General features: G+C 42.0%; 1 long non-coding RNA gene across 1 annotated transcript in view; it reads left to right on the forward strand.

The window, feature by feature from the left end:
• The window catches only part of LOC103783941 (uncharacterized), a 413,541-nt gene that overhangs the window by 42,374 nt on the left and 345,838 nt on the right, over positions 1 to 25,329 (forward strand). Inside the window, exons 4-5 of the long non-coding RNA XR_004671529.3 lie at positions 2,077 to 2,371; positions 3,611 to 3,692. This is a non-coding gene — a long non-coding RNA (uncharacterized LOC103783941). The remainder of the gene's footprint in view (positions 1 to 2,076; positions 2,372 to 3,610; positions 3,693 to 25,329) is intronic.

A 25,329-nucleotide genomic window follows, 5' to 3' on the forward strand; every position in this document is an offset into this window, starting at 1 on the left:
TAAGGCATTTAGCATGTTGCCTGGCACATAGTAAGTGCTAAATAAATGTTAATTGTTATCAAAGTGTTGGGTAAAAGGAAACTTCATGCCCATTCTGGCTGTCATTTAAAAACTACTTAATGTTTGATTAAAATAGTCACATCAAAGGTCGAAATATATAACAAAGTGGAACGTTTCTTCTCACCTGTGTCCTCCATTCCTGCAGTTCTCACACCCCTATAAACATGTGACCACTGGAATTAATTCTTTGGGCAAACTTTTAGAAATACTTTATGCTGTAATCCCAGCACTTTGGGAGGCCGAGGCGGGCGGATCACAAGGTCAGTAGATCGAGACCATCCTGGCTAACACGGTGAAACCCCGTCTCTACTAAAAATACAAAAAAAATTTAGCCGGGTGTGGTGGCGGGTGCCTGTAGTCCCAGCTACTTGGGAGGCTGAGGCAGGAGAATGGCGTGAACCCGGGAGGTGGAGCTTGCAGAGAGCCAAGATCGCCCCACTGCACTTCAGCCCAGGTGACAGAGCAAGACTCTGTTAAAAAAAAAAAAAAAGTAAGAAATACTTCATGCATGTAGAAGCAAACACAAACATATCTTCTCCTTCTTACACAAATGACAGTATATTATGCATATCGTTTCTATGCTTTTCCTTCACAAACATAACGATGTGGCGATCTTTCTATATTCTTACAGAAGGAACTTCCTCACTATTTTTTTTAAAGCTGCATAGTATTCCGTTGTTTGGATCCACCATAACTCACCTACTCATTTTCTTTTGACGGACATTTAGGTTGTTTACAACGTCTTCCAAACTGTCTGACACGATGTTTTTACAGCCCAAATACTGGGCAGAGCCGTCTGCATGAAACATTTCGAGGAGATTATCCATGAACTATGGAAGAGCCGAAAAAAGTTGTTGTATCCTCTCTTTATCCCCGCTTTTTGCTGTAGTAAACTGTAATCAGTCCAGCCAAGAGGGTTTTATGGGATTTGGGCTTTGTACCATCAACATTCATTAAATAATACTGGAATTTGTTCCTGCCACGGATGAAAACTTAGCCAGTTGGTAATAACTTACACATTTGTTGCCTGAAAAGGAGCAAACAGCCGGTAAGGGTGACTAACGTGGACAGTCCGGTCACCCTTCCCCAGCACGGTGTCCACTCACCAGCAGAGGGCTCTCTCCTTTTGGGAAAAATACAAATGTCTCCGGGAAAGGTTTTAAACTTCACAGCCTGGCACCCAGTGTGGTGTTTCTCTTCTCTGCAGTGGATTGGTGTGTCGCTCCCTTGAATATTTAGGGATTAGCTGAATACTGAATTTGTCTGTGTTTTGAGTGTGTTTATGTGTGGGGTGTTGTGGAGAGGAAGAGAGTCCAGCATTCCCCAGAGGTCTGAGGAGAAAGCCTGTGACTTGATCCAGAACCAGGGATTATAGTTTTTCCCTTCTTCAGGGTATGAGGCATCCTGGCCTTGTCCTGTGTTTCAAGATTAGAAACCACACACATATATCCCAGTTTTCTGGGATATGCTTGTGAGATGATCGGGCCGTAAACCCTGTTTATATGACCCCTGGTGACTGCTCTTTCAGGTTAGTGTTCCCAAAAAGTCAGGTGAAAATCTGTCTCATTACTTTCAAGGGGAAGAGGAAAAGCACTGACCACCCCCCTATCCCAACCTTTTTTTTTAAGGACAGAGTCTCACTCTGTCACCCAGGCTGGAGTGCAGGGGCGCCATCTCAGCTTACTGCAACCTCTACCTCAAACAATCCTCCCACCCCAGCCTCCTGAGAAGCTGGGACTACAGGCACATGCCACTATGCCTGGCTATTTTTGTATTTTCTGCAGAGGCGGGATTTCAGTATGTTGCCCAGGTTAGTCTTGAACTCCTGGGCTCAAGCGATCCACCTGCCTCAGCCTCCCAGAGTGTTGAGATTACAGCTGTGAGGCACCATGCCCAGCCGGCAGTGCTGACATTAATTTAGCATTTCCTGAGGTAGTCTAGTGAGGTTAGGCCACTGAGTCCTACTTCTCTCCATTCTCATTGGGTTGATATTCCTGCCCTTTCCATCCCAAACAGTGCAGTTCAGGAAACCAGGCTGAAGAATGTGAAATACATCGCCCAAAGTCAGACACGGAGGAATGACTGCTTCGGAGCTAGCAAGTTCCTGAGCTGGAATTGCACCACTGGCCTGTAGAATCCAAACTGTTTTCTACCAGAACAACTCCTTCCCTGCAGGAAGCAGGGTGTGCACAGCTGAACCCTGGTCTGAGAAGGTTGAAGTCACTGACTCAGCCCCAGCAAGGAAGTTGCCCTTCGACTTCTGACCTCTGGCCCTGTTTGAAAACCAACTCAAATCGTTTTTCTTTTTCAGGTAAAGACAAAATGATGCCATGAATTTCTATTTTCTTTTATTCAGGGCACACCTAGGCTAATATTGAACAAACTTCAAGGAAATGGAAGACACAAGGGGTTTGAGAAACTGAATGTAGAGCCTGCCTCTTGGAAAATGGTCCATTCCCAGACCTGAGTCATTAGGGCAGGTGCACAGAGCACCTGCACACTGGGCGTTTGCCCAGAGGTTCTCCAGCTAGAGGGAGTGGAAGACCCCAAACTGGTAGTGTTACCCAGACCAAAGCTGGCCTCTCGGTCTTAATTTTTTTTTATGTTTTATTTTTTGAGATGGGGTCTCTCTCTCCCAGGCTGGAGTGCACTGGCACGATCACGGCTCACTGCAGACTTGACTTCCCCAGGTCAAGTGATCATTGCACCTCAGCCTCCTGAGTAGCTGGGACTACAGCACACAGCACTACACCCAGCCAATTTTTTTTATATTTTTTGTAGAGGCAGTATTTCACCATGTTACCCAAGCAGGTCTTGAACTCCTGGGCTCAAGCAATCCACTTGCCTCAGCATCTCAAAGTGTTAGGATTACAGGCGTGAGCCACCATGCCCGGCCCCTGTCTTATTTTGATTAGAGAAAGAAGCAGCACAGAGCGAAGAGGAAGGGTGAGGCAGGCTCGTCAAATGAGCCCTACAGGTGCTTTTTAACGCCGTTCCTTGTAATTTTGCACAGACAGGGAGCAGACTACTGGGAACTCACTAGGTATTATATAACTAACTTAGATAACTCTTCATCTTGTAAAACTCAGAAACACCTGTTACACTGCTTTTAAAGTCAGTTGTACTAGGTTACCTCACAGGATTTTGAGAAATGGTTTTCTCTTGATTACTTCTTTTCCACTCACAATGTTACACACCTGTCAAGCATGTGGCAACAATGTTTGTTCAAATCTCTCTGGAGTTAGAATAAAATTATGTGCAAGTTTCTACTGAAAAAGAATTATTCAAGAAATGAATGTTTAAAAAAGCAGTTATGATTGATCCATTTCCAAAGTATTCACACTGATGGTGATATGATTTGAATTTGTATCCCCGCCCAAATCTCACGTTGAATTGGAGGAGGGGCTTGGTGGGAGGTGGTTGGATTATGGGGGTGGATTTCTCCCTTGCTGTTCTTGTAATAGTGAGTGAGTTATCAAGAGATCTGAGGGTTTAAAAGTGTGTGGAACTTCCCCTTTTCTCTCTCTTTCTCTCCTGTGACCATGTGAAGAAGCTGCTTGCCTCCGCTTCACCTTCCACCATGAAGTTTCCTAAGGCCTCCCAGTCATGCTTGCCGTTAAAACTGCGGAACTGTGAGTCAATTAAACCCCTTTTCTTCACAAATTACCCAAGCTCAGGTAGTTCTTTATAGCAGTGTGAGAATGGACTAATACAGATGCTTAGTTTATGGGTTCTCAAACTTAAGCGTGTGTCTTGAAACACAGATTGCTGGGTTCCATCTCCAGAGTTTCTGATTTTTAAAGTCTGAGGTGGGCCCTAAATTTTGCAGTTTGAACAAGTTTGCTGGGGGATGATGATGTTGCTGTTTCAGGGACCACACCTGGGAGTTACTACCTCACTTACTGCAAGATTGTTAAACTCAAGATAGTAGAAGTATTGTTGTTTGTCCCTACACTGCCTTTCCCTTAGCTGGTAGGAAAAGTTTGTAATTAAGACGGCAGGCTCTGAATGCAGACAGAATTGTGTTTGAATTCTTCCTCCAACACTTCAACTACTGTGATCTCGGCTACATTTATTTAAATTCTCAGAACATCAGTTTTCAGGCCTAAAGAAAAGAAATAGTAGCATCTAGTTCATAGGGTTGTGTGTCATGAGACCACATATATAATTGGCTTAGTGTCTATTGTATACTATATTGACATCTAGTATATATACAATAAGTGGTAGTTATTTCTAAGAGTTCTTGCATATCTTTGAAGCAGCTTATTAGGTTTATTAAAAAATAGACCAAAATTAAAAGAATTAAATGTAAGGCATAGTTACTTTTATTTTAATTTTTTTATTTTTTTATATTTAATTTTTAAATTTTTTTCTTTTTTTAAAATTATACTTTATGTTCTAGGGTACATGTGCACAACGTGCAGGTTTGTTACATATGTATACATGCTCCATGTTGGTGTGCTGCACCCATTAACTCATCATTTACATTAGGTATATCTCCTAATGCTATCCCTCCCCCCTCCCCCCACCCCACGACAAGCCCCGGTGTGTGATATTCCCCTTCCTGTGTCCAAGTGTTCTCATTGTTCAATTCCCACCTATGAGTGAGAACAAGGGCATGGTTACTTTTAAATAACTGGGGAGGTAGTATTATTTTTAAAATATTATTTAAAAAAACCCACTGATGAAGTACAGCTCTGGCATGACCAATCATTACTATTACTCAGGTCAAAAGAAAGCCCAGAGCCTCTGAACACATCAATACTGAGGAGATGGGGGAACATTTTAGAAAAAAAGATTACATAGAGGCAGGGGTTGGTAGTTGTTTTTTTTTTTAGACAGAGTTTCACTCTTGTTGCCCAGGCTGGAGTGCAATGCATGATCTTGGCTCACCACGACCTCTGCCTCCTGGGTTCAAGCGATTCTCCTGCCTCAGCCTCCCGAGTAGCTGGGATTACAGGCATGTGCCACCACACCCAGCTAATTTTTTTGTATTTTTTAGTAGAGACGGGGTTTCTCCATGTTGGTCAGGCTAGCCTCGAACTCCCGACCTCAGGTGATCTGCCTGCCTTGGCCTCCCAAAGTGCTGGGATTACAGGTGTGAGTCACCGGGCCTGTTGAGTTGGTAGCTTTTAAATAATGAAACTCAAAACCTTCCCAGCTGTAGGAACAGGCAAGGCTGTTTTAAGTTTTAACATTTGGTCTTGAAATTCCCACCGCTTGTAAAATTGCATCCCTTCCTCTCCTGACAGTGTAATGGAAATTCCCACTCCTTCAGTTTAAGCCTGTGTGTCTCTAGAATGCAAATTGTATTCTCTAGGAGTAATAGCATAATAATCCAATAATACTAAGTCTTTCAGATTAGATTATATTAGCTTAGCTAGGTGTTACCTTGGAAAGTACAGTGCTTTGCTCTGAGGGAACAGGACACAGAAGAAGCTGACTTGGAGGAAAGGAAAGACCTGGAGTCTTGGGCTCAGGGGGCCTTTGGGCAACCAAGGGCACTGTGGGGCAGGAGAGAACTGCTAGTTAACGATTTAGCCAGCTGCTTGTTCTGCCAGGGAGAGGTCAGCTAGGCTTTCCAGTTCCCTGCAACCTTTAGGTCTAACACAGTTTATTCTAAGGTTGTGCTCTCAAAACTGATTCTCTTTTGTGTTGAAACAGAGGAGGATGGTATTGGCTGACAGTTTTGGTAGCTTCAGTCATACCACTGCATCTTCAGGCCCCTCTCCCCATTTCAAGTTTGGAGAGCCATCCATTCTAAAAAAGAAAAAGAAAACCACTGTTCTAGTTGTTCGAGTTAAGCCAGGCCAAGCAGTTGGTGGCTTTGAGGGGGCATTTAGGCAGAAATAACCCACTGAGTTTTTCCTTCTTCTCCACTTCTAATGATGACTAAGTCACCTGAAGCAAACATTATACAAACCTTATCCTAATATCATGGGAAATCCTCAGAAAACAGAAAGATAAGACTTACTGAGGAGCAAGCTATGACTTTGTTTCATTTTAATAGCTTGTGCTGACTGGGAACCTTAAAACAAATTCCATGGAATGTTTTCAGGGATATTTTCCTGGCTAATCTATCAGACGGATTGGAGCACAAGGTTTGCTCCCTACTTTAACAGCCACACATAAACTTTGCCTGACTCTATGACAGAAGAACTGTGCGTCCCACATCACGTTGTAAAGAGGGAAGCCCAAGTTTATTCTGCAGCCTCTTTCAGGTCCTCGGGAGTTGCTGCAGGCTGGTTATAACCTGCCAGGAGTCCTCATTTCTTTGCCAGCTTTTGGTGGCCAGGTGGCTTTCCATGCTGAACCTTAAGTAAACTAATATCCACTTGCAATGCCTTGTGACAGAATGCTGCCAGATGACAAAGGACAGGGACAGGGCTGAGTTGGAGTCTGACTGGTCTGGTTTTAGGCATCAGCCCTCCCCTGTCCTCACTTGACAGATGGGAGGGCATGGAGGGAGGATCATCTCATGGCCATTGTGCTCAGCTCACTCTGGGTCTGTGTTTGGAGGGTGAGCCAGTGTTGTGGCCTGTGGAGGGGACTTGGCAGAGGGGGAGAAGATGAAGAGGATATGCTGGGTCCATTCACAGAGGGGCTAAGCACTGCAAGGCTGTGTGCATATTATAAGACTATATTGGGCCAGGCATGGTGGCTCACACCTGTAATCCCAGCACTTTGGGAGGCTGAGGCAGGTGGATCACCTGAGGTCAGGAGTTTGAGACCAGCCTGGCCAACATGGTGAAACCCCATCTTTACTAAAAATACAAAAATTAGCCAGGCATGGTGGCACATGCCTATAATTCCAGCTACTTGGGAGGCTGAGGCAGGAGAATTGCTTGAACCTGGGAGGCAGAGGTTGCAGTTAGCCGAGATCACGCCATTGCTCTCCAGCCTGGGCAATAAGAGTGAAACTCTGTCTCAAAAAAAAAAAAAAAAAGATTATATTAATATAAAATATAAATGTTCAGAAATAATACTAGAATTAGAGGATTAGAATATGAATCATTTAGTGGCTCCTGGTACTATTGCATTTATACATTTTTAAAATTGTATAACTTGAAGTTGTACAACATGATGCTTTGATACACATATACATAGTGAAGTGATTACTGCAGTTAAGCAAATTAACATATCCCTTACCTCACAGGTACTTTTTTTGTGTAATAAGAGAACCTCAAATCTCTCTTAGGAAATTTCCAGTATATAATACAATATTATTAAGTATTGTCTTCATGCTGTACATTAGACCTCTAGACTTATTTATCCTGCGGAACTACAACTTTCTACTCTTCATGTTACATCTCCTTATTTTTCCCAGCCCTGATAACCACTTTTCTGCTGTTTCTATACACTTGATGTCTTTTTTCAGTTTCCACATATAAGTGAGGTCATGAAGTACTTTTCTTTCTGTGTCTGGCTTGTTTCATTTAGTCTAATGTCATCTAGGTTCATCCATGTTTTTGCATATGGCGGCCTCTCTGGTACTGTTATATTCAGCTCCAAGAGTCCTCTGAGCCCTTCTAGAAATAAGTTCCCCAAACCCAGGTCTATACAAAGAAGCCTCATGTTAGCTCTGGAAGGACACTGAACAGCGGGATTAGATTGGGGGTTAGGCCTAGTGGTCTACAAGGTTCTTGCCACCTCTAAGATTCTCTGAATTATTCCAGGCTTGTAAGATGAACCTTTCTAAGCACCTTTGCAGATAATTCTATAAATAACATTGCTTACAATTGCTGTATCTCCATCTTGGAAACTGCTGTCATGGTGCCCGAAGTTTCTGCAGAAACAAGCACGAATGGGCTCTGTTGGACAAATCTTTTAGAGAGACTGAAGGCAATTTGTTTGAAGTCTTCACGCACTGTTACTGGATGTGACCCTTACATGCTAAGAAGGTTGGGCAGAATGTTATTGCTCTTGATTAATTCTCCCTCCAGGAGGAACCTTTTTATTTAAAGTATGATGGTTCGTGCTTGTCAGAAGAAACATGTTCTATAAATCTCGAAGAAGGAAAAGGTCACTGAAATGGCTTTCTATGTGCTTCTTAGAATCAAGTCTTGCTAATGACATAGGTTGAAATTCATAAGGATTGGTGAAAGTAGGTTTTCAACAGAAACATTTTATTAACTGCAAAGAAGAGGATCACTCCAAGTCCAAATTCTTGCCTGTTACATTACCCTCCCTGGAGACCATCTACCTCGACATCAAAACTTCTTTCAAAAGTTTAAGAATAACAACGGCCACTCAGACTACATGTATTGTTATGATGACGCGTATATATAGAGTCACAATGAGGTGGATTTTATTGATTCAGTTTTGTGGATGGAGCTCGGAGAAGTATCTTGTCCAAGGTGTCCTAGCAAAGGAATCCAAAGTAGAGGACTTTTTTCCACTAATCTACGCCTTCTCTTATGTTCCTTTGGCTCTGGTCATTCTACTTCCTTCCACCATCTCTGGCTCTCACCAACATTAACCTAACGCTTTAGGCAAACTGCTTGCTGGCTACCATGATCCTCCTAGATTTCTGTTTTCAGACATTATAGCTTCCCCTTGCTGTTGCAGGAGAAAAGCAACTTCTCCCCAGCTTTTTCATGAACTTTCCTCCCTAGGACTTACTTTCCTTCTCTGTGAAAGGGGGCTAATGGCCAGGAATCATCTTGCCTGTTATCCTCTCTCTTCCACCTCAGTCGGATGGCCCTCTCACCAGGCTCTGTGAGCCCAGCCTCTGATATGCTTCAAGAGCAGGCGATGCTCTGGGCAGGAAGGACATAGAGCCCAGGGCTCAGGAAGCATTCATTCCTTATTCTTAAATGCTTATCTAGATGCTCTTATTGTTGCTGCCTGTAACTTATGGCTCAGTTATTCCCGGCCCGTGCCCCCAACCTTCTGTTGCTTTCTTTCTCCTAGTCCCTAAATCTCATCTGCACCACTTAGAAGATATGTGACCTTGGGCAAATAGCATAACTTCTTTGGGCCTCAGTCTTCTCATCTGTAATATAAAATAGGTTGATAATATCTGTCTTGCAGAGATTAGTTGTGTAGACTTAATGAGTTAGTATTTTATAGAAAAACACCTGACACATAGTACAAATAGTAAAATGGATGCAGAGTCCATTTTCATTTCCATTTTTCTTGATTTTGGCCGTAGAAACAATAATCTTTAAACAGTAAATCATCACTAGATCATCTTTTAAACTCAGTCTACCCAATTAGACCCTCAAGCCTCGTCATGTTTCTGTCTCCATGTGCTAATATGCGTTTTGACTCCATAGGGACCCTGGTCCCAAACCCTCACTGCTTTTGATGCTAGTGGTTTTGGGGCCTGCTCCCTCTTCCTGCTACACCCTGTCTTGCTTTTCTGTGTCTCTGAGGCTTACCTCCATATCATTTGTCTATGTCCTTCTTGCTACTATAGCCAGGTGCTGACTATAATAATACCTGCTTTGCATACCTCAGGGATTATTGTGAGGATCAAAGGGGATGATTAACATGTTGTAAGTGCTTTGAGAAGGAAGATGAGCTGCGTCACATGGGTTATGATGATGATTATAACTCCTGGACTATCTTCAGATGACTAAAAATATCCACCTAGTGTGGACCTTTTCAGCATATTCTTATCTCTCTTGGACTTCCCTGCACTGGCTGGGAAGCCTGACAGTTTAAAGCAACTGAAGAACTTGCTGGTAGACAGCAGTGTTGGGGGTAGAGAATGCCTGGGTAATGAATTATCTTCTTTAGGGCCCCAACGGGAAATCTGATACCCTGGAAAGCGTTAATTTACCTCACTCGAGTGAATGCTTTAGACCCAGCAAGCATTTCATTTGCCCAGGCAGCCCATTGTGATGATGATATTAAATAATCATTATCATTACGTGGAAATTCTGTCACCTTGGGGATTTAGAAAGTGTTTCTCAAGCCATTTATACATAAGCAACCAAAATGAGCAGAATGTTCATCTAGAAGAAAGTATTTGTGAAGAAAACATTTGTTTGTAATTGTCAGCATTTGGCAAAAGCAGAGAATGAAAGAATGAAATGAACCACAGCTTTGGATTCCTTCCAGCGTTTTTTTTCCAATCCCAAATTGTCAGACTAGGGAGGGAAGTCTTCCTGTCATGGACCCTGAGCTCTGGGGAGGAGAGTAAGAGACTTCAACTTCCTTACCCTCTCCATCCAGGAAGTCATTTGCAAGGGAGCTGTCTCTAGGGAAAAGCAAGAGCTCGTTGGCTAATATTTATTTATAGTCGTATACCCTGTAAACTTGTCTTCTTTTAAAAATTAAGAGCAAAAAAGTGGTTTTGGTTCTTGTTTGTTTGGACCACCTCCAGACAGTCATATCTGTTTTCTTTATTTCTGTGCTAGTTGCTCAACATTGTAGGTCTTGATTGAATTGGTTTTATTCCTAGGTCCTCCCTTATTATTAATGTTCTTATTACTGGTTAGTTCTTCTATGTTTGCAGTGTCCTTGACAATCTTTTTTTATTAGCTGTTCTTTATAACAACTCAGTGAGGTGGATCAGCCTTACTGAATATTTATCCAACAAACTGTCCAACATTTTCTTTTGTTGGTTTTGGTTAGGATTTATTGCAATCTTTTTTTTTTCTTTCTGATAATCATCCTTCTGCAAGAAACGTGTTTCATGCTCTTTCTTGCAGGGTTACATGAGCCAGGGGCTTGTGTCATCTGCTTTCAATTCATGTTTAGTTTCTTCCTCCCCTTCCTGGCTTTCTCACCCTCCTCAAAGTTATCGTTGTTTCTCCTGGTCAGGCAAATGACCCTCAACTAATCTAAGGCAGGTTTGAGCAGAGGGCTTCGTTTTTGATTTCTTGGCATTTGGGTGCATCTCTAAGTGACCACAGGCTGTCAGCAATTCCACATGGTTTGTTACCAAATAGGCCATTGCTGCTAACATTTTGTGGCTGTTGTTGCTGTGGCCGGATGGATATTAGCTCTATGGTGAACCACTGGAATGTATGAAGAGAGAGGTCTCAGGGATGGTTGAGAATTGGTACTGTAGCAAGAAAGGATACCAATTCCGATCACCCAATAAATATCCCTGTCTTCTGAAACCCACCGTCATCATCACCTTTATCACCAGCAGCCGTTCCCCCACAATAGTGGCTACCCTCAGCCTTGCCACCACCATCAAAACCATTTTATTATGTTTCTATCTATGCATGTATACTTAGACATCCTTGTAGCCTAGACACTTATAAGTAAATTGGACCCGCAATACCATTTTGAACTTTGAATTCTTAATATGTCTATTTTCCTTCTTCTGCCTACCACTATACTTTCATATTTCTCAATTGCACTTTTATCTTATTGTAATAATTGTTGACTTGTTTTTCTCATCCACTTGACTCTGGACTTCCTGAGGGTACAGAATGTACCTTATTCTTTATATGTCAAGTACTGTGCTAGTCACCAGGGATATCCATGGGGGGAGGTGTCAAAAAGTGTTTGTTGAATGAATATTTAATGTTCTTTTAATTAAATGAAAAATGCTTTGTAAACCATAAAAATGTTTTATCAACCAGTAAGGATGGTACAAATACAACTTCTTTATTTAATTATAATTGCATTACTTTGTCTTTACAGCAATGAAAGATAGATTTAAATCCTATGAGACTGGACAAATACCTGATCTATCAATTTTATAGAACAAGAATGATGGCAATTAGACTGAATTTGAAGAGGTTAAAAAGATCAGCCATGGTTTTTTTTGACTTGTTTTTGATGTCTTGCCTGGACACCTGTGGGGATTGAGAGAGCCTGGCAATGGCTAGGAGAATAGCCTCCAAGTATCTCTAAAATTCACTAAAAATATTATCAGCCAGTTGCAGGGGCTCACACTTGTAATCCCAGCACTTTGGGAAGCTGAGATGGGAGGATCGCTGGAGCTTAGGAGTTCGAGACTAGCCTGGGAAACATAGTGAGACCTCATCACTACAAAAAAATAAAAATAAAAAATTAGCCTGGTGTGGTGGCATGCCAGTAGTTCCAGCTACTTGGGAGGCTGAGGTGGGAGGATCATGTGAGCTCAGGAAGTCAAGGCTGCAATAAGTTGTGATTGTGCCACTACACTCCAGCCTGGGTGACTGAGCGAGACTCTGTTTGGGGAAAAAAAAAAAAATCTCAGCTGCATAAGTGGGTATTTTAGAAAATGTCTTTTTTTTGTTGTTTTTTTGAGACGGAGTCTCGTTCTGTCACCCAGGCTGGAGTGCAGTGGTGCGATCTCGGCTCACTGCAAGCTCCGCCTCCTGGGTTCATGCCATTCTCCTGCCTCAGCCTCCCGGGTAGCTGAGACTGCAGGCACCCGCCATCATGCCCAGCTAATTTTTTGTATTTTTAGTAGAGACGGGGTTTCACCGCGTTAGCCAGGATGGTCTTGATCTCCTGACCCTGTGATCCACCCGCCTCGGCCTCCCAAAGTGCTGGGATTACAGGCGTGAGCCACCGCGCCCGGGCCTAGAAAATGTCTTAGTGAGGTTGTATTTAATGAGTTCTGAATGTAGATGGTTCTGGAAAGCTATGTATTGTGCTGTGTTGTACCAGATTTAAACCATTGGAACAGGAGTTGCCAAAGTAATCCAAAGTAGTTAGCAGTTTGAAAATAGCTCAATGCTCTGGAACTCTCTCTACTATCCTTGCCCTTTGAAACTTAGAGACTGTGAAGAAGGGAAAAAAGTGGGTTCCTTTATTTTCTCTCTCCATCTACTTTCTCATGGTATACTGCTCCAAAACAGTGGAGTGGTTATTTCTGCAGAACAAACATTACAATTAGTGATTAAAGAATAAGTTTTACTTACGAGTCTGGCACATTTCTGGTAATTAATAAATACTGACTGAGTGAATAAGTGAATGAAGTTAGCCTCATTATCCCAGCTGTTCAAAAAAATTTAACACTTGCACATAAAAAAGGCCCAGGAATAACTTTACTGGCTTTTACCCAAGGGTACCCAAGGATCAATTGGCAACAGGGGAAGAGCTTTGAGTTTGAGCCAAGTTCACTTACAAGAAGCAGCTTTTGATGAAAAGTCAGTTCTGTTATCAACATTCCTTCAACTTTTTCAGCAGCCCTGGCAAACTCTTTTTGAAAAGCAAATACACTGTAGGCAGAAGCTAAACTGGAAAGTCAGAAGGCAGGTCCCATCCCCAGTTGGGCAGCAGGAAATCCCAAACCAATGCTCCGGTCCATTTTGCAGGGGGTGGGTTTATAGAAGACCGACAGTACTTCTGAGTCTATGCATAGAGACACTAGACTGATTGCTGGACGTCAACAGAAAATCAGTGTACTAGAATTTACTTGTGTTAAATGAGGTTGCCAGGAGGTTGCACTACAGGATTCAGGCTTTTCATGAGTTATTCTTGTTACTGGTCACTGTTAGAACTTGACTTTTGGATTTAGTTATTCTCTTAAATTGTAGCTTAAAGGCCAGAGGGCCATTTTCCTTCCTTACTGCCTGCTTTTCTGTTCCTCATTTTTATTTTATTTTATTACCATTGATGCAGGTTTCTTTTCTGTATGTGCCATTCTCTCTGTTTGGCAGGAGCTGGCCATCAGAAGATTTTTTTCATCTGCTTAGTTCTTTGGGTGCTGAAGATTTAGCTAATTGGGAATTGAATGGAAGAAAGACTCAAGCAGGGGAATGTGTGCATGAAATGGATTTTTTGTTCCTCCGAGGATTTGTCGTAAGCAGACATAAAGTGTCTTTCTCACTCAGACTACCTCCAAGCGTTTTCACAAATCAATTAGCCACTGGCAGGGCAGAGCGAGTGGAGGCGGAATGAGGCTTGTCTTGACAGGCAGAGGCTCTGGCTGCTCTCTCTCTCAGGCATGCTGTCCTTGATCAATAGATAACCACGGTGACACTTCACCCCCCTGGCAACTGTTTCCATTACAATCAGAACTTCAGAGCAAGGGCACAGCTTTCAGGGTTTCACTCCACTCCATTAATAAACAAACACCCACAAGGAAGGACTGGGGAGAAGGGAGGTTGGCCATCCCTTTAAGACACGAAGCCAAGAAAAGGAAACAAAAAGAAATCCATCTTTTATTTGCTCACTTTGACTCCAGAACACTTATGTATTCTCTGGATGGTTCTGTCGTTGACTAATGTGGAACCTGAGAGTTTCTCTCGTTCATTAGATGGGACCAGTGAAGCACAGCAAAGGATTCTTAATTCTGAGGGGATGAGGCTCTCCACAGGAGCCCTTCCAAGCTTACAAAATAGGTGTGACATGCCTCCTGCCAGTTCCCCAGCAGGCAAAGCCTCCAGCATACTATGCCTTAGGGGCCTGTGAGGTACAGACTGGGGAAGAATCTGGAGAACACCTAAAAATGCGTCCAACTGGGCTGTCAGAGAAATTCTCTGATAGTCACTCTGCAGGAACAAGTGGAGGTTCTAAAATACACACATCATTTTGGGAACACGTTTTGAACTCTGAGTTCCCAGCCTGTCAATGATAGGGCTAGAGGGGAGGGGTGGAGGTCAGAGGATGGGATAAAAGGGTGACCACTGCAGTAGGTTCAAGAGGGTGAGGGTGAGCCCCGTCCTTCAGGAAGCTTGCAGCCGTTCAGACTACTCAGGGAGCCTAGAGTTTGGAGAGAAAAGTGTTTCTTATGTAATAGCTGGGAGCTCTTATCTCATTCTTGAGAACAAGCTGGGGGGTAGGTGGCAACTATTTTGGTCTTCTGTTTCACAGTTGGCAGAGCTGAGGTACAGGGAAAGGAATTGGTGTGTCTTAGCCCACTTAGCCAGATGTGCATGTGAAGAGAGTTCCTCTAATGCCTCTCCGCAGTTCCTGGAGGAATGTCCCCATCCTCCATCAATGCCATTTACAACTCCTACTCCAAGCCCCATGGCTGCCTCATAGACAGTGGGAATTTACAGCATCACTGAGGTTACCTGAGAGACTTGGAATCCATAGACTTGACCTTGAATTCTGGCTCTTCTACTTATTAGCTCTGTGGTCTTGGGCAAGTTACTTAATCTCTCTGCAGCCTCGATTTGCTCCTCTTTAGAATGAGGATGACAATAGCTACAGCAGAGGTCATTACGAGAATTAAAAGTGTTGGAAAACACTTAACCCAGTGCCTTGTATAACTCAGTAAATGTTAGTTGGATCTGAATTTAATGAAGAAATAAAATGAGCCCAGATTTCCTTCTCTGACTTCTTTTGAGCTGAGGAAAGAGCAGGTTCCAGCATACTGACTGCTCACAGATTTCTCCATACCTGTGATTCTCAAAGTGTGGGTGCTGGCCCACCCAGTATCAGGCACCTGGGAACCTGTGAGAAATGTGAATTCTTAGGCCCCATCCTAGACTTAGTGGGTGGTGAAGGGTAGCAATCTATGCTTCAAAAAGTCCTCTAGAAATTAAACACTGCATGTTCTCACTTATAAGTGGGAACTGAATAATGAGAACACATGGACATATGGAGAGGGAACACACACTGGAGCCTGTTGGAGTCAAGGGTGAGGCAGGGAGAGCATCAGGAAGAATAGCTAATGGATGCTGGCCTTCATACCTAGGTGATGGGATGGTCTGCAGCAAACCATGATGACACGTGTTACCTACATAACAAACCTGCGCATCCTGCACATGTACCCTTGAACTTAAAGGTTGAAGGAAAAAAAGAGTCCTCCAGGTGATTCTGATCCACACTCAAGTTTGAGACTCATTGTCCTAAATATTAACTTCAAAGTGGCAGGAACAAAACAACTATGGAAACGTTAGGCATAATTATTGTAAAATGTGGCTGCTACAGCTCTTTCTTTGACAGCTTGGTCTTAGGCATATATTGGTGGTACATCTACATCTGCATGTCTTTGTGGATTTGACAAGAGAAGTGAAACGAGTATTTGCTAAAGCTGACCAGCGCTCTGAATTTTTAAGACATCCTGCATTTCCTCCTGCAGGGGATAGAATTGGCAAAAGAATATTGTGGGTCTACATGAGCATGCAGCTGATAGAAGAAACTGTCAAATGCAATCTAAAAGAACACAGTCCTTGTAATGTAAGGGTGTGCAGAGACAACACATCTTGAACTAAAACACTAAGGGAGGTATGTGCTTAGACATATATACTCTGGGAGAAGCTGCTAAATTTATTAGATATTCAGAAGGATGCTTAGGGTGTTGACAAGGATTGAAATGATTTTGAAACTACTTTGAAAGCTGAATATGCACTGTAAAGTTTGGATATTTTAGAATTGTAGAGAAGATCAACTTTTCATCTTTCCAATAGGTGGTAGGAGGTTGTGTCTCATGACTGATTCCTCATTTATACCATGTACTTCTTCACAGGGGGTTCTGGAGATCCTCTTAGCAACAATATCTACTATTTCCTCCTCCCTTTGTGCCTTGATTCTGCACCTTTTCCACCACTTTTATTCCTCTCTGGAAAAGTTTGGAACCATCTCCTGCCACCTGCATTTTCCAGGGGGGAAGCATTGGTCTAGTTGCCTTACCAGAACCTGACAGCATAGAATATTTAAGTCCAGAAAGATTTGTTATCGGTCTGTAATTCAACACTCTCATTTTACTGATGACAAAATTGAAGCCCAGAGATGGAGTCTCCTGATTCCAGGTTTGATGCTCTTAAATTATTCTGTAAGTGTCTTCACAGAGTCTGCATGCTTAGTAATCACAGGGTATGGCAGGGAAAGGGGGAGGCATGGACTAAGACGCCTTCCCTTCACCCCTAGTTTTTCAGATGTAATACCTGTTAAAAAAGATCAGTCTATGTGTGGGTCAGTATTGTAATTTTCTGCTTTCATTTAAATAAGTGAGGAATGTGGTATTTGGCCCATTTTAAATTATGGACACTAGGGAATTGGTGTAAGTCAAAACAGAAAAAGTCCCAAATAGCTTCTAGTTTATCTTTTTGATGAAGAGCTCATTATTGGCAAACCATTAACTTTTAATTGCTGCCAAAGTCATGCTGTTCACTTACATGGGGAAGAGTGGGTGGGACCCAGTCCTTGACATCATATTATTTCTCATAGCACTTGAATTTCTAGAGAAAGTCACTATTTTCTCCCTATATGACAGCTTTAAAGTAGGAACAAAATGTTCCTCTTTGGCTTTGGAACTAGGAATATCAGATGGTTGCTTAATATTCCTTAAATTTTGCTTGACATTCTTCATGCTGACATTCTGAAGTGCCTAGACAATAAGTCAGATGATTTCTTAGATGTTCAGGGAACAGCGCATACAGCGCCCGTACGCAATTTTTCAGGATAATGGGAGAAAACCTTGGCTTAGATTACTTCAAACCAGGCAGATCATCAGAATAAACAAAGTTGTGTGTGTGTGCCCGTGTGTGTGCATATGTGTTTCAGCTTCATTTTCTTTCTGACTCCATAAGGGACTACTCTGTGGTAAGGGCATACTTGAATATTCACTGTGTATTAATAATATTTTAAACTGTACATACATTAGTTGACTTTATTGTGTGCTGGTACTTGCGCTATGCCTTTAATATCTCATTTATTGCTCAAACTCTCTATGGAAAGAATTTTATCCCATTTTATAACCTTGGCAATGTTAAGTAATTTGCCACAGGTCACATAGGAATTAAGTGGGAAAGTCAGGATTTGAACCCAGATTGCCTGAAAGAAAAGGGAAGGGAGGCTTCAGGAGGGGATGGCTGAAAGGAAGGAGGTCGGGAGACACTTGGGGTTTGCCTGTATGAGAGAGGTCTGGGACAACTACTTAACCTTAAACAATATGGCATTTTGGAATGAATGACATCTCCACTCTTGTGCTGCTACCCTCCCTCCAACCTTTCTCTACACAGCAGTAACAGTCATCTTACATGTATATTAGAAAGTGTTGTGCCTGCTTTGACACCCTTCAGTTGCTTCCCATTGCACTTAGAATACAATTCAAAGTCCTTACCTTTGTCTACAAGGCTGCTACAAGACGGCCGATGTCCCGCCCATATTCCTTTTAGGACTCGTTGTACTTGAATATTCGGCAGCTTTCTGCTGTGACCACCCAAAACTCCCCACCTGAGGTTTTCTAGCTAGTAGCAGACAAAAAGTGTCTGGGAGTTAATGTCCCAGGAGCAGGTCTCAATCAGTGATGGACAAGAATAGGTGGATACATACCCCCACTGTCTTACCGCTCAGGTGGTAGAACTCTGAGGTGTGCTTGGTGCAGTCTCCAGCAGTCTCCCATGGGAGTGAGACCCAGCTGCCCACAGAGGTAAACTGCTTGCTAGCACACCGTGTATTGCCTTTCATCCCACCCTGCCTCACTTTCCTGTGCCTTTTCTGTACTTCCTCCAAAATATACTACTTGTGTTCAAATCCTTGTGCATGGTCTGATTCAGGGAACCCAACATAAGCCAAAGGTCTGATCTTGTCTGGTCTGGGCTGCCCACCTCTCCAGCTCATCTAGAGCCACTGTACCCCACAGACTGCTTTCTAGCTGCACTGCTCTTCTTTATGCTTCTAAACATTCTAGGCTGCTTTGTACGTCATGCTGTTCCTTTTGCCTGAATATTCTGTTCCTATACTTCGCAGGCCCGACTCCTTATCAGTTTGTTTGCAGCTTAAATGCTGCCTCCTCCAGAGGCCTTCCCTTATATCCTGTAAAAGAGAGCATGGTCTTGGAGGAGGGAATCAGGCTCCCCTTACTTTGGTCCTAAACAGAGCAGCGTGGATGGTGGAGTGACAGCTGCCTCCTGCCTTCCCCTTTGGCCTCCTGCTTTCTCCATATCTCCTGCCCATGCTGGGTCAGGTTGGGCCCATTCGCTGTGCAGTTGGGACTACTACTGAGTGCTCCCAGGTTTAAGAATAAAGCTTAAAATAGGAAAGAGTGATGTCAGGGCTGAGGGGAGAGACATGGAGGCCGGGTACTCAGAAGGTCTGACACACATCAGAGAAAGCCTTGAAATTAAGGAGATATCCTCTAAATCCAATTCTCAGTATCTTCTGAGGTCCATTCAACAAATGTCCTTAAAATCCTATATTGATTTCTGTCATGATTCTTTGTAAGGGGTATTCTTCCATTTGTTTAAAGTTGGCTTTTGTTGTTATTGTTGCTTAAGAGAAATGAAGAAGAAATTACAGGCCTTCTTGTACCTGTGTGTTCTATTCTCTTATCAAATAGGCAGTAAAGGTATGTTTTTATTTAGTTGTTGTTTTTCTTTTTAAAGGAGCCCAGAACAATTTTTTTTAAGTGAATTAAGAAGAGACTGTCCTTCTGAGTAGAGGTGGCCTGCCTGTGCATGTGCAAGGCCCAGATGGCAGCCCCGGCCCTTTCTCCTGTGCAGGACCAACTTCTCTAACTTAGGAGGGAATCTGAGCCCAGAGATGGAGATGTGGTATCCCCACCACTAACAGTTCTAACCTCTGAGAAATGTGTGGATGGAGCACAAAGGTGCCATCTATGAACAGGGAAATGGGCCCTGCAGACACAGAATTTATTTGTGCCTTGATCTTGGACTTCTCAGCCTCTAGAACTGTTAGAAAGAAATTTTTGTTGTTTATAGGCTACCTAGTTTTTGACAGTTTTGTTGTAGCAGCCTGCATGGACTAAGACAGCTCTAGAGAGCATGAGGGCCAATCTCTCATCTTACCCAGGAGGAGACTGAGGCCTACAGCCATTTAATGACTTATTGAAGGCCACGCTGCTGATTTGTGGCACATGTGGGATAAAAGCAGACTGAATGTCATGGAAAAATTCTTTTAAGCCACTAACTGTCTAAAAGGTTCTTATAATTCTCAGGAAGTTTACCAAAGGGGGTGGGTGTCTGATGAAGACAATGGGAAATTCACCAAAGTAGGGGGTCTGATGAAGACATTTTAGGGAACAGTGGCCTTAGAAAAAAGTACTTTTGCAAAAATTTACTTTAGGCTCTCAAAATTTAAAATTTTCCCACCGAATATTTCTTCCTTTGCAAATGTTTCCAGATTTGTGTTGATTGCTTCTAAACACAGAGCAAAGTACTCATGTGTGGTAAGAATTGATGTTGACCCCAGGATCTTATTTTGTCAAGGCAGGAATGCTGCTTTCTTGATGTTTTCAGAGCCAGTGGTCTTAGATCAATGTTACTGAAGCCTTCAGCTCACTGTCATTTGAATGTTCCTTCTTTTTTTCTGTTAGGGCCTGAAATAACTCAGTGACTAAGGAATTTCATTGAGAAAAAAGACAAAAACAAAACAAATACTTTGTCTTTTGGAATAAATGAATTCTTACAGAAGAGTGGTACAATGAATACGAGTTTGGATCTGTGGAGCCATTATTAAGTAATGAAGACTGAATTCACCTTCTTTGGGCTGAAGTGAAATTGAGATGAAAATCCCTTCAATAATAGATATCTACCCACTCCATGGCCTCTACACCCGCTGCTACCCACATCTGCTGCACATGATGGAAACATTGTCATTCATTTGGTTAATCATCAAACTCCCATTGAACACATACTCCATTATGCACTGAATTATTACATTCTATAATTCCAAGTAGAAAAGACTCTAAGAGCTTGTATTCACAAATAACTTGTCTGAAGAAATAACATCAAAAGAATATGGCATCTCAAATGATTATGAAAATCACCCTTCATAGAAGATGGCGGATTATGTTTGTTGCATTGTTTCTGTAATGGGACTGATAGTTTGTGCTGAATAATTCATGCTATTTGTCCAAGCCCCTTGAAAGTGCTGGCATATCTCTGAGGGACAGCTGGCTGAGATTATGGGACATACTATTGCCACAGACTTGAATATTGCCAAATGGCCTCTTGGGGATTTTTTTTGGTAGTGCAGTGTTTGCAATGCTGTCTGTGGAATTATGCAGACCTGGGTTCAAATTCTAACTCTACCCTTAGACTTGGACAAGGGATTTAACCTCTTTTAGTCTCAATTTCCTTGTATGTAAAATGAAAGTAGTAATCCATCCTTATTGGGATTTATACATATAATGTTATAGGAACAGAAATTTCATCGTTTTAATGAAAACTCCTTTTTCAAGGAGGTTGGGTCTGGTTAAAGGGAATGTCCCTTTCCTATTTAGTGCCTTGGGTTTGGTTGTGAAAACCTAGTAAGAGGAGTTGAGGGGTAGGTGGGTACTGGGAGAGCTCCATTCTTTTTAGAAGAAGAAGAATGGGGTGAGGAGAAGAGAAGGGAGGAGAGAGGCAAGAGGAGTCAGCCAAAAGGAGTGAAGCAGGAGGGCGATGAGGCCAACAAATTGGCAAGGTGGTGGTTGTGGGATAAAGGACATTTTAAGAACTGTGATGCTCCTTGACTTATTCCTGATTTATTAAAACTGTGTGTGTTGGGCCTGGCATGGTGGCTCACGCCTGTAATCCCAGCACTTTGGGAGGCCGAGGCTGGCGGATCACGAGGTGAGGAGATGGAGACCATCCTGGCTAACACGGTGAAACTCCGTCTCTACTAAAAATACAAAAAGTTAGCCGGGCGTGGTGGCGGGCGCCTGTAGTCCCAGCTACTCGGGAGGCTGAGGCAGGAGGATGGTGCGAACTGGGGAGGCGGAGCTTGCAGTGAGCCGAGATAGCGCCACTGCACTCCAGCCTGGGCGAAAGAGCGAGACTCCGTCTCAAAAAAAAAAAAAAAAAAAAAAAAAATTGTATGTGTTGCTGTGAGGGGAACTCACCTTTGTTTTTTATGTCCTCAGAGAGTCTACTTGACTTCCTCTGCTCTTGGTCCAGTCTTTGATAAAGTCTGCTAAGCTTACCAGTGTTTCATGAAAGTTAGGTTGTGTGTGTGTTATGTGTGTTATAAGTGGAAGTGGGTGGAATTCAATTGTTGAGATGACACAGGTTGCCAGGAGACAGAGATCGTGAGGATGAAACCTCTTGGGAATTTGCAGAAAGCAGGTGAGGACTTCAGGGTTTTCATAGGTCTCGGTGGTTCTACCCAAGCTGACAAGATCTCAAGGGGGCAGGCTCTGACATCTGAATATCCTTAGACTGTATTTATTGAACTTCCACTCTGTGCCAGAGGCTGATATGTGACCATTGGGTGCATTCTCTCCTTCCTTTCACTAACAAATATTTATGAAGGGTCCAGTTTAATTTTCACAAGTTGATTAAGTATCAGAGTACCGCAATTAACCCCAGTTTATTTTTTATTTTTTGAAAAGCCTAATGTAAAAGAACATGTTCATGTTTCTATTTCTTGTTAGAATTTGAGAAATGTGTATTATAATCCTGGATTTTAACTTTTTATTTATTTTTTCCAACTTTTATTTTAGATTTGGGGTTACATATGCAGGTTTATTACCTGGGTATATTACATGATGCTGAGGTTTGGGTTATGAATGTATGAATGATCCCATCACCCAGGTACTGAGCATGGTACCCAACATGCTCAGCTTTTCAATCATTTCCCCCATCCCTACCTCCCTCATCTAGTAGTCCCCAGTGTCTATTGTTGCCATCTTCATATCCACGAGTACCTAGTGTTTAGCTCCCACTCATAAGTGAGAATATGTGCTGTTTGGTTTTCTGTTCATGTGTTAATTCACTTAGGATAATGGTCTCCAGCTGCATCCATGTTGCTGCAAAGGGCATAATTTTGTTCTTTTTAATGGCTGCATAGTATTCTATGGTGTATATGTACCACATTTTCTTTATCCAGTCTGCTGTTGATGAGCACCTAGGTTGATTCCATATCTTTGCTATTGTGAATAATGCTGTGATGAACATGCGTGTGCATGTGTCTTTTTGGTAGAACAATTTGTTTTTGCTTGGCCGTGTACTCTGTAATGGGATTGCTGGGTTGAATGGTAGTTGTGTTTTAAGTTCTTTAAGAAATCTCTAAACTGCTTTCCATAGTGGCTGAACTAATTTACGTTCCCACCAACAGTGTATAAGCATCCTCTTTTCTCTGCAGCCTTGCCAACATCTGTGGGTTTTTTTGACTTTTTAATAATAGCCATTCTGACTGGTGTGAGATAGTGTCTCATTGTGGTTTTGGTTTGCATTTCTCTGATAATTAGCGATGTGGAACATTTTTTTCATATGTTTGTTGGCTACTTGTATGTCTTCTTTTGTATGTCTTCTGTTCATGCCTTTTGCCCATTTTTAATGAGATTATTTGTTTTTAACTTGTTCAGTTAAGTTTCTTATAGATTCTGAATATTAGACCTTTGTCAGATGCATAGTTTCTTCCATTCTGTAAGTTGTCTTTTTACTTGGTTGATAGTTTCTTTTGCTGTGCAGAAACTCTTCAGTTTAATTAAGTCTCACTTGCCAATTTTTGTTTTTGTTGCAATTGCTTTTGAGCACTTAGTCATAAATTCTTTCCCAAGGCCGATGTCCAGAATGGTGTTTCTTAGGTTTTCTTGTAGGATTCTTATAGTTTGAGGTCTTACATTTAAATCTTTAATCTATCTTGGGTTAATTTTTGTGTATCGTGAATTATAGGGATCAAATTTCATTCTTCTACATATGGCTTACCAGCTATCCCAGCACCATTTATTGAATACAGAGTCCTTTCCCTGTTGCTTATTTTTGTCAACTTTGTCAAAGATCAGATGGCTGTAGGTGTGCAGCTTTATTTCTAGGTTCTCTATTCTGTTCCATTGGTTTATGTGTCTGTTTTTGTATAGTACCATGCTGTTTTGGTTCCTATAGCCTTAGAATATAGTTTGAAGTCAGGTTATCTAAGTCTCATTATCTAAGTCAGAAGATTGTTTTGGCTATTTGGACTCTTTTTTGGTTTTCTATAAATTTTAAAATAGTTTTTTCCAGTTCTAAAATTTGAGTGTTACTATGTGCCAGGCACTATTCTAAGTGCTTTAGTTAGCACTTGTTTAATCCTGGAAGCAATCCTTTGAAATGCGTTCTTTTCTTTTTGTTTTTTTTTTTAATGATACTTTAAGTTCTGGGGTACATGTGTAGAATGTGCCGTTTTGTTACATGGGTATACACGTGCCATGGTGGTTTGCTGCACTCATCAACCCGTCATCTACATTAGGTATGAAATGGATTATTTTGTAGGCCCATTTTGTAGATAAAGAGAGTGAAGTCCAGGGAGGTGAAGTAACTTGCTCAGGTCTTTGAGTTGGTAGGTGGCAGAGCTGGGATATGGCCAGACCTGGTTTGATCTCTTGACCACAGTGTTCTATTGCCTCTTGTTAAATATTCATCCATTACCTTCTTACATGTTTGATTTTCAATGAAGTAGCCATTGCTCAAGGGAACAAGGCATAGACAAGGCTAAATTAAGCCTAGTATTGTGGCTGAAATTCTGCAAAAGAAAAGCTAGTTGAACTGCTTTTTAAATAATCCATACATGACTCTGAGGCTGTCAGTTTTGAGGAGAAAGATTGACAAAATAAAATTTATGGCTTTAAAACATATTTTGAGTTCCAAAGGAAGCCATAAAATTATTGATGTGGCTGCACGTTTTTCAGAACAGATGACTTAGATAATGAAAGACTCCTGATAAAGAGATTTAAAAGCTAAAAATATCAATTCTGCATTTCACATATCTTGCGTGGGAGGGAGATTTCTGAAAGAGCAATATCTTCCCTTAGCACTCCATTCCAGATGGCTGCTGTGTATGGAAATGAGTAGGTAATGGTGGCTTGTTGTGGCAAGAAAAACCATTGGAAGGAGTAAGGGAAGGTGGAAAATAGGGAACATGCATATTAAAAAATAATATTAATACTTAGTGACTCTATAGTAATGGGGCTATTTCCTCACAGTCATATGAATCTGGAAAAAGGCAAGACACTGTACTTTTAGGGGATTTCAAAGAATGAAAAGTTAATTTAAAAAAGTTATACAGCCATTGGATCAGAAATGTTTATGCGGTCACAGCTCATGCAGGCTTGATACGTCATCTAGAAGTGTAGGAATTCGTCCTATTAGAATCCCTATTAGAATCCATTTGCAGTTTCTATGTGCTCAAGGGAAGATTTATTTCTGACAAATGAGTGATAATATCTAAGGTCATTAGTAATGACAGTCTAACACCCTGAAATGCTTCTTGGGAGAGAGGAATTTCATTATGTGCCCTTTCTTCTGTAGTCAGAGCCTGAGTTGGGATGGTGGGCTGCCAGCTCTGATATCACTCCCTTCTCGTCCTATAATGATAATGACACTCCTGCTTTAACACATCTTAAGTATAACTAGCTCCCCTGGGGAGTTTGCTACAAGAGAACGTCCATCTATTTTTTGATTATATGTGGTTTCACCATTACCACTATCACCATTACCACCACTACCACCCTGATATGTTTACTATAGACCAAGTACTCTGCTAAATGCCTTAGGA

Source organism: Pan paniscus, chromosome 4 (genome assembly GCF_029289425.2).
Source record: "Pan paniscus chromosome 4, NHGRI_mPanPan1-v2.0_pri, whole genome shotgun sequence".
In the NCBI taxonomy this organism is placed as follows: domain Eukaryota; kingdom Metazoa; phylum Chordata; class Mammalia; order Primates; family Hominidae; genus Pan; species Pan paniscus.